At 40.4% G+C, this 14,749-nt stretch overlaps 1 pseudogene across 1 annotated transcript in view; it reads right to left on the minus strand.

Moving 5' to 3' along the window:
- Positions 1-14,749, minus strand: part of LOC149162372 (rhomboid-like protein 20) — a 75,929-nt pseudogene that overhangs the window by 35,970 nt on the left and 25,210 nt on the right. The window contains exon 4 of the transcript XR_016261926.1: positions 1,489-1,555. The product of XR_016261926.1 is annotated as a rhomboid-like protein 20 (transcript). The remainder of the gene's footprint in view (positions 1-1,488; positions 1,556-14,749) is intronic.

The following is a 14,749-nucleotide window of genomic DNA, read 5'->3' on the forward strand; positions in this document are numbered from 1 at the left end:
TTTTAAAGTTATCGGAACCGAGCCTTGGAGGATTGCGATGAACGAACACCGATTGTTCGTGGACCGTTGGATCGTGACCAGATCAATAGTCACGATTTAAATCGCAATCGGAAGTCGGAGGCCCAAGGGCCAGCGGCTGTGTTTTAGTGGTGTTGCAATATCGCCAACAGCGATAAATCGGCGATCGGAGTTCGAAATTATCGGTGATCGGGTGTCAAGAGCTTCGGAGCTCGAAAGGTTAACATAGAAGGCGGACACGACGACAAATATAGCAGCGAGTGCATAAGTTTTGAAGTCCAACTTATATGGTTTGGGGCGGAAGGTTAGTGTAATTCCTTTGTATTTATGTTCAAGTGATGCGGCCTGGTATTAAAGGAAAAGTCATATATCGGGTCGGAAGGTGGTGAGGCATATACGCATATATGACCCGTGCAGAACCCGATTGCGATTGCGTTAGAGGTAGCCTCGGTATGTGTGCAGTGACCATACGAAGGGCGGAAAGGTATGTTTATGTGTGTATTTTCCTTTGTAAATCGATTATAAAGGGATTTAGCGTCGATATGTAATTTTGTGTGTTAATATATATATAACCAAGGTTATGAGAGGGTAGTTATATATATGCAGTTAAGGGGATATGTAAAGGTGCTGAAGGGTTTTTAATTCCCGATAGAGATTTAGAAGGAAGACTTTAATAAAGTCATTAAAAAAGGCTTGAGGCCAGTTTAAAAGTCCCGATAGAGAGGTTTAGGCGAGGTGATTGTGGTCTAATACATCTATTGAACATCCTTCAATAGATGTCCCTCTTTTTCCTTGACTGTCTCAACAGCTTCCATGGCTACTTCCACTGTGCCTATCATCATAGTGAATTGATGATCCTTTACTATGTTTTCAGTTAACATAGTTTCTTCTTCAAGTTTGCCTTTAGTCTCTTTAACCATTCATGGTTTTGAAGTTTTGATTCCTTTGAAGAGTTAAACACCTGGGACAGATGCATTTATGCAGATCCTTGCATACTGTGGGTATGTGCGGGGGTAACCCTGCATCAACAATGCTTGCATAAAACCCAATAATAGCAAAATAGCATGTTCATATGCTTCAATGCAAAACAACAATTTGAAATATTAGTGTATAAAACAAACAATGTAATGTTGCCGCTAAATGTAAACACAAAACAAAAGGCTAAGGTCTTTGCATAAGTCAGCAACAATTTTGAACTCTGGGGATAGTGTAACAAAGAAGAAGGTAAAAGTGAACAAACTTCCCAAAGAAATGTCATACTACCATGAAAGACAAGTGAAATGCATCTGGATGAAGCATATGACATTTCATTCAAATTTTTCTTTTATGGATGCAAACTTGCGCCCTAAAAACATCACAACCTAGCACTGAAAAAAATGTCAAACCAACAAAGGGAGAACGGTATCCCAATTTATTTAAAAATAACTGATTCTCATAAAAGATAAGAAATTGAAAATAGCATGATCTCACCTTTGAATACCACCAAAATCATTAATTCAAAGAGTGTTGAGAAAATTGTTGCAAATAGGATAAAAACCTGCATTGTCAAATAATGCAAACTAGAATAAGTTGAATGGAAACTACAACAAAATTATTAAGACGGCATCTCATATAAACTAGAAACTAAAGCTAAGGTATATCATTATGAAACAATGACAAAACGGCTGCATGCCTCTGTGTTTACTTCACTAGAAAAACATATTAATGGGCCTAGTGCCCAACATTCTTTCCTCTTGACAGATTTCAGGTGATACTAACTACAATGCTAAATGTTCCCCCTCAAAATGACATGATAAAATTTTTGGTTTCATGAAAATTTTGGCATCATTTCATACTCTAGCCATGACCAAGTGAGGTTGAGAAAGTTGATTAATTTGAAAATCTTTATGCACAGAAGACTATCATATGATTTCTTGAGTTGTAAAAGACACTCCTGTTAATTTTGACAGCGCAAGTCAACTCCAAGAAAGTAGGGTGTGCATTTTCGAAGAAGGCTAAAGAAGTGGCAAAATAGGGTCAGTGCTATTTCAGTGGGGTCGATATCTTGCAGCAGAGAGCATATCTGAGGAAACTTAAGGTACGAGAACATACCCAAGCAAACTAGTACAGCCCTCTGATCTCAGTTTAAATTATGAATGCTTATGGAGAAGGCGATATGCATTTTCCTAGGAGTTATCAGCTGATTTGCATATCTCATAAGAAATTGTAGTGTTCTGTAACAGCTCAGCTTATTTTGTCTTAAAACATGAATCTGACCTATAGAGAGATCAAAGAGAGCAAAACACACATGCCCCTAGTCATGGATTTCAAAAATACCCTTTCTTTAGCCTGGGGTGTGCATTTGATGGCCATATGCATGCATTTTTAGGGCTATGTAAAAACAGTGAAAAGGGGAAATCGCCATTTTGGCTGGGTTGTTGCAAGCATCTGGGAACAGCTTTGAAAAATGTGATGTTCTTAAGACTGTTCATCAGGTGGAACACGTCATATCCAATGAATCATGAGTATATACAGAATGGCATACATTTTTCAATGGCAACTCAGGCTGGTTTGATGCCCTGTGTTAGCCCAGAATTTTGATTTTGGAAGCAGGAGTTTTGGGCACATGGCAGGCATTTTGAGTACGGAAATCATTTGTCATGATAAGAAAACATATCTGCCTCGCTTCACACCAGCTTGTGCACGCATTTTGACCTTTGGGAATGCAATATTTGGGGTCACTGCATACATTTTTGCACCTATTATTTAATGGCCAGCAAATAAGTGCTAAGGCACTAGTCCACATTTTTTAGCTTACCACAGCACAAGCCAAGGGAAGTGATGATTAAGGATTGTTAAACACTTTATTTCTTGCACATGGCGCACTATCAACATCAAGAAAGACCTTGATATATGGAAAAAAACCAGAAATTACAGGCCTCTAACGAGGACATGGATGACTTGGGTTAGTGAGTTATCTGTTAAGGAATGGGAAAGTGGCTTCCTTCACTTATGAAGCTAAATAAATATAGGATCAATTGACTTGGTCAACATTAATAAATTTATGAGATAGGAGGTTAGGCTTCAAGCCTTAAGCGTTTAGATGGAGAAGATCAAGTTTGACTTGTCATGGATCATAAAATTTATTTCGAGAAGCCCATTAATTATCTCATTTAGAGACAGTTTATTGTTGAATTGTCATCTATGACTTCATCACGAATGAACAATGTTGAATTTTAGAGGTAGATCTATAAATATGGGAAGAGGAGCCATCCAATATAAGGTTGGATCTTTGGTGTTTTCCTCCCCCTTTGGATTAATGGATGTTGATTTCATATCTTGTTGATGTTGAACAAGTAATTCTGCACAGGTCTAAGTGTCTAGGCGTGCAGGAGTCACCCAAAGTCTCCCTAGACACTTGCGCTAGTGTGAGCAAGTTGTTTTTGTAACTTAAGCTAAGTTAGACATAGGAAAAGCACATAATTACTATGTTGGCTTATTGAGCTAAAAGGTAAAATTGAGAAAAGTAAAATAAATTACATAGTGAATATGTTTTAATCTCAGACCTTGATCTCAAGTAAGGTGAGATCTAATCTCAGCCATCAATCACTTTGGAGATTAGGCTTAGGGATTTAGCTCAATGTAAAGTTATAAAATCAAGGCTAAGGAGAGGAGAAGGCACACCATACAGCAGCACAAGATTGAGAGTGTGTTGGATCCAAGGAAAGGGCGGCAAGAAGACCCAAATCAGCCAAGGAGGGCTTGATCAGCTGGATCAGATCCAGTGTTGTATGTATTTCCTCAACTGGGCCATTTTCCAAGGAAGGGGGCCCAAGTAAGTTCTACGGAATTTAATGAACAACTCTGATTGGGTAGAATCTGTTGTGTCATTTTTGCGATTGAGATTGGTACATTTTTCTTTCAGCTGAATTCATTTTGTTAAAATCCTAGCTGTGATTTTATTCAGTAGACATAAATCTGCTTGGAACTAATTGCTGGACTGCTAGGGTAAGAAAAATTAACATATCTGTTGTGCCTTCACATTTTCTCTTTTCTCAGTATCTCAGATCTGAATGCATAAAATTGCTGGTGTTTTGTGCACGATGGCTAATTGATGACGATATTCTACTTAGGATTTATTTCTAGCTCCAAAATTAATGAATTCATTGCAGGTAGGAGCTGTGATTCAACTGCCAATGCTCTGTTGCTTCTTGTGACTGGATTGAATTTGATTCTATTGTTTATCAATCTTTGCTTTTACATCAGCAGCTCCAATGAATGAGGCTTCCATTTGATCAATCTACTTGATTCCATAAATAATATGATTGAGGGTTTATATCCACTTATGGCCAGATTCACTCTTTTAGTATTTGCAATAAGGAATGAGATATTTGATATATTGGAAATCATGGAAAGCATTGTAGAATAAACCAATTGGTAGAGCTTGACGAAAAGGCATGCATCCAATCACTTGGCAAAAAATCAAGTAAAGGTAAAAGGAAAGTTCAATAGAAAGGCTCACTCAAGGATGATGCAGACAGGTGACATGGTGCTTATTTGGGACCAAATACATGACAAACCAGACATGCATGGAAAATGTGACATGCTATGACTTGACCTCTACAAAATAGAAGATGTTGTTAGTTCAAATTCCTTCTACCTCAACCATCTGGATGGAGAGAAGTTGCCATTACCCGTGAATGGGAATTATCTCAAGACATATTATTCTGATGCCATGTACTGGTACAAAAAAAATAGAATCAATAAGCTCTCATGAATAGTAAAATAGAAGATTAAGCCCTTGTGGACATTAGAGTAGGATTTACAATTTCTGCATTGTCATTTCTGCTCATGTCTTGCTTAGAGAAATTTTTTATGTACTAGAAATTATGGACACATGAATATTATTCCATTAACTATGTGTGGTTTCAAGATGAGAGTGCTGCACCTCTCCCTCAATATGTTCTCATCTCTCTCATGTCGGGATGTCCCACATATATAGGTTTTGGAGTTTCTCATATGCTCTCGAGTAGAGTGCATGTCCCCATATGGAGCCAGGTGTCATCTTCTCATGTAGCATGACGATTTTATCTAAATTGAGGACCCTGCCCAGACAGGCTATGTTGAAGAATGATGGCTTTTTCTCGTCCCTTACTATTGATTTTTCAAACCTCAAAGGATATATCCAGTTGCCATCATCTTTGCACATGACATGCAATTGCGGGTCTATTTGATGGAGCATTTTGGCGTATTGAAGAGTAGACATTTAGCTTGCGCACACACTTTACCTAACACTTCCTTTGCGACAACATATTTGTTGACCACTTAGGTGGGTGTTGACCTGTCTTAAACAGCAGCATCAATATACACGATTGTTTCCCTACTTCTGCTACCCCTTGGAGCAAATTTCCATGGGATCGGTATCATTATGGCTTCATTGGAGGAGCTCCTTTGGTAGATGCTGTTATTAGCTTCATGGTTTCCATGTTCATCATGATTCACGGTTACTCTACTGAAGAGTTCTACTTGTGTCCACATCTCAACGTTGATGTAACCTCCAAACTTCAAAGGCTATAGTGGTGTATTCTTCATCACAAATTGTTATTGGGTGATAGAACACTCTAGTTGATATAAATAGTTCAGCAATGATTTGGGGTCTTTTGAGCTGTTGGGTGAGATGGAGCGCTCCCCATGCATTACATTCTTTCAGATATTTGGTTGGGATAAGGACTTTATTGGCACATTATTCTAGGTCGTTCCACATTGGCATCCATGGTTTGGATAGTTGGTGATGGTTTTTGCACATTATTTCATGTGTTTTCCTATGGCTTTAGTAGTGTCTTTATCCAAGTGTTAGAGCTCATCCTAACTTTATAGCACATTTTCTTGGGACAAGTTTTTAACAATGTTGCAAACATCGACATCAATATAAAATGGGAAAGGGTCCAGAAAACCAAAAAATCATAAAAATCGAGAAAATCTTAGAAAAAGTTGGCCAACATCAGCTAGGCCAAAAAATCACAATTTCACGATTTTTCATGATAAAATCAGGATGTTTGCAACATTGGTTTTTAATGTTATTTCTTGAAGTTATTATAGAATACTTGGATTCCACCAAATTGGCACATTTATTGAGGTCATTCCACCACTTTTGGTTTTGTTATAACAGCTTGGTAGACCATCTTGCACATGTTCCTATGGTATCTTCTTGAAGAACGAAGTGGCTATATTGTTGGAAAGAGCACCTTGAATATTTTTAATATTTTGAGCATATGGTGGTTATTTCATGTTGACTTGTTCACATACTAGTGGATCACTCCCTTATTATATTATTATTGCACACATGTTAAGGTGAGGGATGGTTACATGGACATATTGCTATCCGTCACATTTCTATCCCTAGCCTTTTTTACTATCTTTGGCATGATTTATCTCTATCCTAGTAGAGTGCTCTGCCTTTGAGGGGTATTTAATATATCTTGAAGAATTCTTGGAGGGTGTACCACTAGAAGTTCATCTATGTGGTCAAAGTGCCCAAAAACAAGGAGGCATGTTGCCCTAGATAAGGACAAGTGGCATCTCTATTATCTTTTCCATTTCATTGTGTTATTTTATTGCTCTAGATTTTTTTTACTTGTCTAGAGGTAGTTGGAGGATATCATTGTTTATGGCGACCTAGGAGATATCCAAGATCTAACTCATCGATAATATTATTATATATTGAGGAGGTTTTGAGCTCTAAATCCTATTGTAATGATTGCTGATGGTTTGAGGGAAAAATAATCTTGTGGATTTGGCTTGTATTGAAGATCTTCTCCATCACTCTGTGATTACTGAAATTTCATATATGTAGCTTTCCATCCTCCATATTTTGCTGAATTATGTTTCTGGGATCTATATGATAATGCTGCCGCAATAAGGCTTCCAAAAAGAAGGGCAGTTTTGTCACTTGAAGGAGAATCTTGGATGAAGCGCGCATTCTAACTAATATTCTTCCTGTTTTATTTCTCGGTTCAATAATTTGTTGGTATGCTATTTCTATGGAAGATGTACCATTAATTTTCAGCTAGGAATAAATCACCTATATTTCGTATTTCATGTTCATAAAAGGGCACCTTTGGAAGGGCCTTCAATTTTTTATTTCAAACCATATTAAATCTGAAAGACTAGTAATTTTATACATGTTATAACAGCAATTAGTACTCTCATCAATCATCCATTATCAGCCTTCATTGTTGCTTCATGACTCCATAAGTCCCATAAAATATTTAGCACTAGCCATTCCCAAATCCCCATCAACCTCCTTTATAATAAACCCAATATATTCATTGAAAATATGTTTTACCAAAGCAACTCTTCACTTCACCAAAGCCTTAATTTGCCTAAAGCTTTAGTAATCCTAAGGCTGGGGATATCCCCCTTGTGCCAAAGGATAGCCAGTGTTAAGTGAGAAAAAAATGTTACTATGGTGACAATTACAACCCTCTTGCATTACCCTTAACCTTACACCACTTCGTGGACTTTGTGGCTTATGTAAAATAATAATATCGGTAACACTTCAAACTCTAATAAAAATAGTAAGAATAAGAGGGAAAATATACCAACAAAAGCTCCAGCTCCATAAATAGCTTCCACTAAAGGATGCACTTTAACTCTAGGAGAAAATAGAAAGTTTCAAATAAGGAAGCACCCAAGAAAATTGGCAACTAGGGCCAAATTCCATGTGGGTCATCTTATTTATGGCAGCTGATATTTTTCTTGGATTCCTCTCTTCGAGAGGTGTAGGATTGATCTAAATATAATCCGATTCCGACATGTATTTATGGAGATATGAATTTATTTGTATTATTTGACAAAATGTCAAGGTCGGCCAGCAAGCAAATTACCCCAGCTCAACCTCAACGTTGCATTATAAATAGAGGTGACCTCAAGTCATTTGTCACACACATCTCTCATGATCTCTCTCCACTCGTTTGGGTTTGGTGGCAAGAGAGGTCAAGTGGGAGACATAGCCGCAGTACTAGAGAAGGAGATCTAGCCCTAGCCGCAGTCAAGAGGAGACTCCAATACGCAGTTGAAGGAGAGCCCTAGCAGCTGTTAAGGAAGAGATCTAGACGCAGTCCTTGAAAGGAGATCTAGACCTAGCCACAGGTCTAAAGAAGCCCTAATCCGCTATCTAAAGGATGCCCTAAACTACAGTTAAGAGAGGCCTAATTCGTAGCAAGAAGGATGCCTTATTCGCAGTCTAGAGAGAGGCATAAGACGCAGCAAAGGAGGCCTAATACGCAGCTCAAAGAGAGACCTAGCTGCTGTCACCTAGCCACAGTCAATGAAGCCCTAGCCGCAGATTATGAATTCATAGCCGCAGCCAGACGAGGAGAGACCTAGCCGCAGCAAAAGGAGCCCTATAACAGCATGAAGGAGTCTAGAAAAATCAGCGTGGTAATTCTGTAATAAAGCCACATTGTTGTAGGTGACAGCATGGTCTATTTCAGGGTTGTTTGGGCTCGATAGGATTGTTCTTGAGCTCGGTTTGCAAGGCAGAAGAAGCTGCAGAAAAGAGGAGAAAGGGACTGTTGGGGCACTGATTGAGGGGACCGAAGTTACAGTCCACTGCTGGGCTAGGCCGTAGGCCATAGCCAGCAGTTGGAAGCCTTTAGGAGCTGCGTTCAGGGAGGATAGCAGCCCTATAAGGCAGCATATAGTTGGAGGGACTGTATGTAGGAAAGCCACAGTCTATAGGTGGGTTGTTGGGTGCACGTTGGGTGTGTTTAGGGTGTTGTAGCAGACAGAGTTTGTGCCCTAACCAGTGATCAGGTTTGCTAAGAAAAGCACCAGTCCTTGAAGCATGTAAAAGGTGCCAGATTAGCAGCTTTGACATAATCAGTGATGCAGCGTAGGAAGGAGGGTCTTATGGAAGGAAAGCCACAGTACTCTGGGTGATTGGTTGAGCTGTTCTAGGGCTATCATTTGTGGTGTCAGAATTGCAACCTCATTGTGTCATCTTCATTGTGAAGATCTCTGATGTCTGATCTCCTATTTGGCAAGTCAGTATTGACTTTAAATCATTTGTACTATCTCTCTCTCTCTGCTGAACTATTGAAGAATATAAGAAGATTTGATCAAGGGTTTCCCCACATTGGGGTTTGTCCCTAGCTGGTGCCACATCTTGTGTCCTCTTGTCTTGGCTTGTCTTCTACTGTTTATGTTTATGTTCAATCTGCATTTTACTATCATGCTAATGTGATTGCTAAACTGAACATTGATATTGGGCTAACTAAGAAATTGAAGTAAACTGCTCTTAAGCATAGAACATACCAAAAATTAACATTAACCTTACACCACTTCGTGGACTTTGTATTAGAATAATGCTATTTTAGTGTTTACTGCTCATCTATGATTGTAATTAGCAGTTTCTTGTTAGAAACTTGCTGTTTCTACTTTCTTAGTAGAAACTTGCTGTTTCTACTTTCTTAGTAGAAACTTGCTGCTTCTGTTAATACAGTTGTACTATTTATTGAGCTTCACTGCTCATTGTAAATAAGTTCAATTCGTTCATTGATTATGGTATCAGAGCTAGGGTATTTTTTCATTGTGTGAAAAATTTTGTGTTTCATTTCGAAATTACTCTCTAGGGGTTTGCATCTGAGTGCTTGCTTTAAAGCTGTTTGACATTGTTCGAACTTGAATTTTTTTTTACCGTGTGGATTTTTTGTGCGAGGAATCTGAAAATATTTTTTTCTGATACGGAGACGACCTTAGAGCGATTCTTCGTTTTAACTGACGTTGGCACCTGTTGATTCGAGGACGGGCTCTGCTTGGGGTTTCATCGTTACCCTGCTCGTTCCTTCATCGTATTTGGACTCGAGTCGCAGTTTGAAAACCAGTCCCCGCTGGATTTATCAGCCGAGGAGATATTTGCACAAACTAAACCTCTTGTGGCAGACATTGCGAAGACACGGAATTATCAAGTGGAAAGTCCTTGAAGGTGTCGAGAGTAAGTCCTTTGACGAATTCTCGGAGCTCATCTGTGACACCGTATTTTTCCACTGATCCACTAATCGGCTTTCTTGGTGGCCTCGACGGCGATTCCCTGCGACCACTTGGCAGCCTCCTCCGCGATTTCCTAAGACTTCTTGACCGCTTCCTGTGCGTCACTCTGGTCGATGCAATTTCTCTCTCCGCGTGGCGTCAAAATTTCTGAGCCGGGGCCGTCGCATCATATTCGCAGGAACGTGTTCTACTAAGCTGAGCCCGCTCTGTTCCAGTATTAAAACCCTAAAGTTCTTAGATAGCGTAGCGGCCAGAGGGCAGCCCGCTGTGCCACCACCGACTACAACATTAATGTAGCATTGTAGTAGACGGACATATAGCTGGGATTTCTGGCAGTGGTTGCGACGGTGATAAATTGTATATTGGCTATCAAGAAGACAAACAGAAAGATAATTGCTGGAGTATCAAGAATTTTACGCCACATTTTGATTGCAAATGTTCGCTTTAGGAAACGATTACAGTGGAATTTAGCGCTCACCTACGGATTTATTTCGACGCCATCAACTCCTGCAAGCTTTAAACGTCAAAATCATCTTCCGTGCCCGTGGATTGGGTTTCCTGTCATTCGAGAAACAAGGTGCCATGCGAGTCCCCGCGTAAGTGCGTAGCAGTTTTTAACAACCAACGATTGTGAAATCCGCGTTTATCTTTCACGTGGAAAGTTTTTTTTTTTATCGTGGATTCAAGGGATAGATTGCACGTTGTTGTTCTGCGTTCCTAAAGTGGCTCAATTTGTTGCTGTATTTAAAATTAAAGTTGTTCCTGGCCAGTGATTATTTACGTAAATCGTGCTTCTCGGTGTTCGATCCTGCGTGGAAGAATCAGCATTTGGCATTCCTTCCTGCCTAAGCCTCTCAGAACGATTTCTGGTTCTATTTCATATTTACACCAGCATCTGTCAGATTTTGTCCAGATCAGCGGGCATCTGCATTGAAATCCGTGCAGGACTTCTTTATTGCTTTTTGTGTCTTGGGAAACATGCAGATGGCCTCGCTAACCAATCTAATGTTAGAAGGCAGTCAGCGCTTTAATGGCACCAATTATAACATTTGGAAACAGAGAATGTTGACCATTTTTTAATATAGGCGCCTTGACCAGCTCGTTTTGGGCAAAGAGCTCCGTCCTGGTACAGCTGGTGCCGATCAAGATAAGTTTGATGATCAAAATCGAGAGGTAGTTATGCTTCTCAAACTATCTATGACTGAAATCTGGCAACATTTGAAGGAATTGCACGAGACATCCGACAAGAGCAAAGATTTCTTTCTAAAGAATCAGTTGTTCTCCATCATGATGGATGAACATATGTCTTTATAGGAACATCTTAACAAGATTAAAGAGATTCGAGATCAGCTCGAAGCCATTGGTCGGACCATGGAGGAAGAAGATATGGTAGTCATCACTCTGAAAAGTCTACCAAAACCTTATGAGCACTTCATAGAAACACTCAACATTACCTCCACTAATGTTGATCTAAAGTTTCCGGAGTTATGCACCAAACTCATGCAGCAGGATTGTTGGAAACAACAGTTTGGTAGTGGTGCTTCATCAGCCTCCTCAGAAAATGTTTTTGCTGCAAAATATCAGTCCTCTCCGTCCTTTCAGCAGAAAGGTCCTTCTCAGCCTTTTGATCCTACTAGGAAGAAAAATGTGCAGTGTAATTATAGTCACAAGTTCAGCCAAATGAAGAAATATTGCCGACAGAGGATTGCTTCTGAACAGAAGAAACAGGGAGGGCCTCATCAGATAGAAAATGTTGTAGAACATTCCAAGCAGACGGAATCTGCCTTTTATGCCTTTATGGCTAAGAAGTCCTTAGATCATGTCCCGTCTTCTGCCTGGTACATTGACTCTAGTGCATCACGTCATTTCTCTCACAGGCGTGACTGGTTTATTGACTTCTCATCTTTCAGTGATTCTGTGGTATTCGATGGAGGTGAGGAGTACACAGTGGTTGGCAGAGGTACAGTTCAGATCCAGTCTGGTGGGTGCACACTCATCTTCCTGAATGTGTACTATGTTCCTGGTATAGAAATTAATCTGTTGTCTGTCAGCAAGCTTATGAAGAACTCTCCCCAGCTCGATGTAGTGTTCAGTGCACACAAATGCTCCCTTATTGACAGGGAAACTCGTCTTATGGTTGTTGTTGGCCTAGAGGACCATGGCCTATACAGGCTTCTTAACACTGGTGATTCTACAGAAGTGGCTCTAGCAGCACGTGTTTCTCCAATCAGCACTCTGTGGCATCAAAGATATGGGCATCTAAACATTCAGTATCCCTCTCAGCTATCTCGGGAAGGACTTGTGTCAGGGTTACCTGATATTCAGACTCAGCAGTTGGGAGCGTGTGGCGCCTGTCAAGCTAGCAAGCAACATCCGTCTTTATCCAAGGATGGAGAATCTGGGCGCGCATCTAAGGTACTCCAGTCAATTCATGTTGATATTTGTGGTCCTATGAATACATCTTCTATTACTGGTTGCAAATATTTTTTGCTTATTATAGATGATTTCAATAGAAAGATGTGGGTGTAATTTCCAAATAAATATGATGTATTTAGTATCTTTCAGAAGTTTAATTCCTTAGTTGAAAAAGAGTCTGGCTATAATATCATAACTCTTAGGACAGATAATGGGGGGGCATTTTGTTCTTCTACTTTCTCCAACTTCTGTGATACCCATGGCATCAAACGCCAGTTAACTACACCCTACACTCCTCAGCAGAATAGTGTTGTCGAACGTCGCAACCATACGGTTGTTGAAATGGCTCGTTCCATGTTACAACACAAGAGTGTTCCGAACAAATTTTGGGCTGAAGCAGTGTTTACTGCTATCTATCTTCTTAACCGATCACCTACTCAGGCTGTTAAGGGGAAGACTCCAAAAGAGGTTTGGTCTGGTCGTAAGCCTCAGATCAGTCACCTCAAAGTGTTTGGCTCGGTTGCATATGTTTGGATTCCAGCTACCAAGCGCTCTAAATTGGATTCCAAAAGCCAGAAACTCATGATGACAGGGTACAGTGACCACCACAAGGCCTATAGGCTGATAGATATAAACATTGGTCGTCTTAGCTTCAGTCGGGACGTAGTGTTTGATGAAGACAGAGGATTCTTTCAGTCTCCTACTTCTGAGCAGTGTTCTGAGGATCAGCCTCACAATGTTCTTCTTCTGTTAGGTCCACTTGATGGGAGGGATGATGCAGCATCAGTATTTGATGATGCACTACCTGAGCTTCCTCCGGAAAATAATCCTCTTCTTGCTGCTCCTGTTGTTCCTGAGCCTCCTTCATCCACTCCTGATATTGGTTCTTCTACTCTCCGGCCTAAATGGTGGGCTAAAACTATTGGTGATCTCCGGGATAATGAGCTCCTTGAAGGTAGAACTTCCTGAAATAAGAGCAAACACCAGCCTACAGTAAATTTTGCTCTTATGGCTAACTTACACAGTGTTTTTGAGCCTCAAACCTATTTAGAGGCTAAGGGTATACCTGAGTGGGAACAGGCTATGGAAGCAGAATTCCAGAGTCTTCAAAAGAATCACACTTGGACCCTTTCTAATCTTCCTACAGGGAAGAAGCCCATTAGCTGCAAATGGGTGTATAAAGTAAAATACAAAGCTGACGGGACCCTCGACAAGTATAAGGCTCGCCTTGTTGCTCGAGGATTCTCACAGAAGGAAGGCATAGACTATGAGGAGACCTTTGCTCCTACAGCCAAGATGAGTACCATATGGCTTGTCCTTGCCTTAGCAGCTCAGTTCAGTTGGAAAGTCCATCAGATGGATGTAAAGAGTGCTTTTCTGAATGGTGACTTACAAGAAGTCTACATGACGTAGCCTCCAGGATTCAAGGTTGTCGGTCAAGAACAGAAAGTTTGTAGATTAGTCAAAGCACTCTATGGTCTGAAACAAGCCCCTAGGGCTTGGTACATGAAAATTGGTAAGTACCTAACAGATCATGGTTTTCAGCGGAGTCCATCTGATGCAAACTTGTATATCAAATATACTGGTGATGATATTTTGTTTATGGTTGTCTATGTGGATGATCTTATCATTACTGGCAGTTCAGCACATTTGATCCATGGGATCAAACAGGATTTGTGCAGCACTTTTGATATGACAGATTTGGGACTTCTTCATCACTGTTTGGGGGTTGAAGTCTGGCAGACTGAGCACAACATCTTTCTCTCTCAGTCCAAGTATGCCAGAAATCTTGTGGACAGGTTCAGAATGCAGGATTGCAAACCTGCCACAACTCCTATGGAACCAGGGCTCAAACTTTCAACTCAATCATCCTCACCACTTGTGGATGAAACTTTATTCAAGGAATTAGTGGGCAGCCTCATCTACCTTACTGCCACTAGACCTGATATCAGTTCTGCAGTGAGCTACATTTCACGCTTCATGTCAGCTCCTAAGGTTGATCATTGGATAGCAGCGAAGCGTGTGCTGCGTTATGTGCGTGGCACCCCTGATTATGGACTTCTATACACTCCGAGTTCAGATCCTACACTCAGTGGTTACACTCAGTCCAAGTATGCCAGAAATCTTGTGGACAGGTTCAGAATGCAGGATTGCAAACCTGCCACAACTCCTATGGAACCAGGGCTCAAACTTTCAACTCAGTCATCCTCACCACTTTTGGATGAAACTTTATTCAAGGAATTAGTGGGCAGCCTCATCTACCTTACTGCCACTAGACCTGATA

Source organism: Pinus tabuliformis, chromosome 5_2, assembly GCF_031772625.1.
Source record: "Pinus tabuliformis cultivar Carrire ecotype Pingquan chromosome 5_2, CPIR1, whole genome shotgun sequence".
In the NCBI taxonomy this organism is placed as follows: Eukaryota; Viridiplantae; Streptophyta; class Pinopsida; order Pinales; family Pinaceae; genus Pinus; species Pinus tabuliformis.